The following is a 3,646-nucleotide window of genomic DNA, read 5'->3' on the forward strand; positions in this document are numbered from 1 at the left end:
AACATTTCTCAGCGATGGCTTAAAGTAACGGTTTCTGAGTTAAACTAAACCTTTCCCACTCACACGAGAGGTATGGCTTTCATCTACTGACAGTTTTTGACAGTAATAGTGTGAAATATAGAGAATAACGTAAATCTTCAGTCTGTCGTAAGTTATGTTTTAGTTCAGGTTCTGTTCGGATCAGCACATCAGAAATGACAGGTTAATGTGTTGCTGTCGAACTGACGGCTCATTTGTTGTCTCCTCTCACAGTCAGTCCATCTTTCTCCACCTCCGTCCAGGACGTAGTCAAAATACACAAGACGGTGTTATGTCTATGTATAAGTACATCAGTGGTACAGGTTTTTTAATGACGTCTTTAGGGAACAAGCAAAGTGTTTGAAACACCTCAATTCTTGTATTATTATGAACAGTTTTGGCCAAGGTAATAATAAATATCTCCCTGTTTTCTTTAATGTGTTAATTTACTGAGATAACCATTGGCTCAAGGGCTTCTAAGTAATATTTGCTTCCTGCTGCGTTTACACTTGAAATTTAACTTTTCAACTCACTTCAGATAAGAGTAAGCAATCTTCACTGAACTTTTTTTTTTTTAATTTATGATTTGTATTTTCCTTTGTTACATATTACAAAACAAAAAATAACATATATAAAAAAGAAGAGAAAGAATAAAGTGTTGGGTGACAGCTTATCTTATTATAATTTAAGGTTTCTGAATGTCCATTTTTCCCCACAGTTCTTCAATTTTTGATTGTTGTAGTCGTAGAATGTATGTAAATCTCTTATTGATTTCCTCCACTGTGTCCATCCAATTGTTTAAGGGGGGTGGGTTCCACTTTACCCCATTTCCATGTGATGGTTTTCTTGGACGCTGCCAATAATATTTTAACCAAGTAGAGGTCTTTGGATGTTATTTTCTGATAAATAACCTAAATATATGACTGCACCTGCTCATATCCTACTATTTATTTCAGTCATTTACAATAATATTTCAGATTTATACATTGCCAAAGACGTGAATGATCTATATTTTGCTCTCCACATAATCTCCAACATGGCTGCTTCACCGATAATGATCCTCCCTTTATCTTAGGTGTAATAAAAAAAATCTTATTATATTTTTCCAGCAGAAAATTTTCCATGTTCTGGAGTTGTTGAGTTTCACAAATATCACATGTCATCAATTCTTTCCTCTTCCAGTTCTTTTTCTTACTTTTTCTTTACATTTAGCTTTGTAGTTTTCCCATTAGTCATCAATCCTTGATATAACTTTGATACAAGTCTGCCCGTTTTGTTCTTATATACATTTCCTAATATTTCTGTAAGTTTGTTTATTTCCTCTGCAAAGTCAGGTCTTATTTCCTTTTGAAAGTAGTCTCGAGCTTGTAAATACTAGGGGTGTAAATCACCAGCTTTACCATAATACGATATTATATTGATTTGTTTGTATGATGATACGATTTTTCTCTATATCACAAAGTCTGTCACGATACGATTTCGATTCTATTCGATTCACGCGTCTGCGACCGATATGTTGCGATATCAAATGCCCATCTCATTTACATGTAAATAAATTCACAAAAACGATTCAAATATGATTTAACCATTTTATTTCTGTTATTACAGCACCAGGCATTTAAATCCGGGCGCGGAAATGGTGACACAGACGTGCATTGAGAATTTCAAAATAAAAGCATATTTTAAAGATGACGATATGAATCGATGTTTTAGTTTTGCCACAATGTAATTGAATCATTAATCATTTAATCGATATATCGATGTAAATCGATGTATTGTTACACCTCTAGTAAATACATGTAAAAAACTTGATTTCCCAAATTAAATTCTCTTTGTAAGGTTTGAAAACTTTTAATTTCCCCCTCTTTTGTTAGTTTGGCTAACATATTCAGACCTCTGTTTGGACCATTCCTTAAATTTGCGATATGTGATTCCTGGTGTAAAATTAGGCCAACCAGCTAAAAATCTTCATTTCGTTTTCAATTTTATATTTGTTTAACTACTGTAAAGGTCTCCAGGGTGAATTTTGTAATGGAGTCCAGCTGTTTTTCATTTTCTCTAAACATTTTCTTATTGACGATCATAACTCGTATATAATCTCCCTCAACATTCAACTCTATTTCCTTCCACTTTGCTGTACAATTTGTGGTACACCAGCACATCAATGCCTTTAATTGTGTGACATAATAATAATTTTTGACATGTATTAGAGTATGTTTTACATTTATTTATTTGTTATCCTATCTCTTTTAGTACGTTGCCAAATATTATAAATGGTTGTAAGACTCTTAAAGGTGTAGCCCCCAAAAAATGCACTCAGCTGACTGTTGTCCAGCTTTACTGGCTGTAAATGTGCAACTATTTACCCGGCTGTGTCTGAGTACAGCACTTAGATGAAGACTTCAGAGTCCTGGCTGGATTAGTTCATGGTGCAGCACAAAGTAGCCCCATAACCAGGACAGGCTCCCAGATGGTGGCTGGATCATACAGAGGATTGACCCTGTTTCCTCCTCTGCTCTGGATTTGATAGTTTTTAATCCTGCCCCACTGACAGACTGACTGATCATCTGCTGATCAAACAAATTTCAGCAGTTGCTTTATTTTCCCCTCTCCCTGCAAATGTTGAACGTGACCTTCAAGAGCAACTAGAAAACAAGCGCGTCCGCAGGACAGGTGGTAGACACAGACCTGAAACAAGGCCAGGTCACAGCGTTTCAACAAACACTTTTAGATTTATCTTCAGGACATGGGTGACAATCATTTAACTCTTCTGAATGAACAAATCGATTAACTCTGAAGCTTATTTTACATAGTATAACTCTTTAATATTTCAAATATAATCCTCAATTTCCTCCTTAGAGGCGTTAAATCACTTGTGTCAAGCTCAAGGCCTGAGGGCCAAATATGACACTTGCTGACATCTTATCCAGCCCCCGACATTTTTAATGCAAAATTATTTTAATTATTGCTTCACATTTTGCTTAAAAACTGAGCATATTTTATTCAGTGTAGACTTCTTATAACAGATGGCCAACTTTGATGCCAAGAGAAAAATTTCAGTAATATTTAATGAAACCGATCAATCTTTTGTTGAGGAACTGGCAACTGAGACAAGACTTGGGTTAATGTCTCCTTCTTTGGGCTTTTCCCTCTTCGAGTCCTCCTCCTCCATCTCTGTCCTCTGCATCCTCTGTCCCCACTCCATCTACCTCCTTGTCCTCTCTAACTGCATCCATATAGCTTGTCTTTGGCCTTCCTAAGGCTTCCTACGGGTTAATGTATCATCTGAAATTAGCCCTGGGTTTGAACCAAGTTTTAATTTTTGGCACCTTTTGCTTTAAATGTACCACACAAAAAAACAGCATGCAGTAAAACAACACAGGGTTAAGTAATGTCCCTTTTCCACAGTACCTTTAGTACCGGTACAGTACGGTTCGACTCGGCTCGATACGGTACACGCTGTGTTTCCATTATACTTTCAGTACCGGTTCCAGTGGGCGGGGTTCAAACTGACATCACGTGCCTCACCAGCTGTTGGTGGTAAGAAGCTGAAACAGGTTTCAGTACAGGGTGAGAGGTTGTTTTTTAAGCTTCTGGTAAATTAAAAAGAATACAGATTATTAAAATG

The sequence above is a fragment of the Nematolebias whitei genome, chromosome 21 (genome assembly GCF_014905685.2).
Source record: "Nematolebias whitei isolate Nwh7 chromosome 21, NemWhi1, whole genome shotgun sequence".
In the NCBI taxonomy this organism is placed as follows: domain Eukaryota; kingdom Metazoa; phylum Chordata; class Actinopteri; order Cyprinodontiformes; family Rivulidae; genus Nematolebias; species Nematolebias whitei.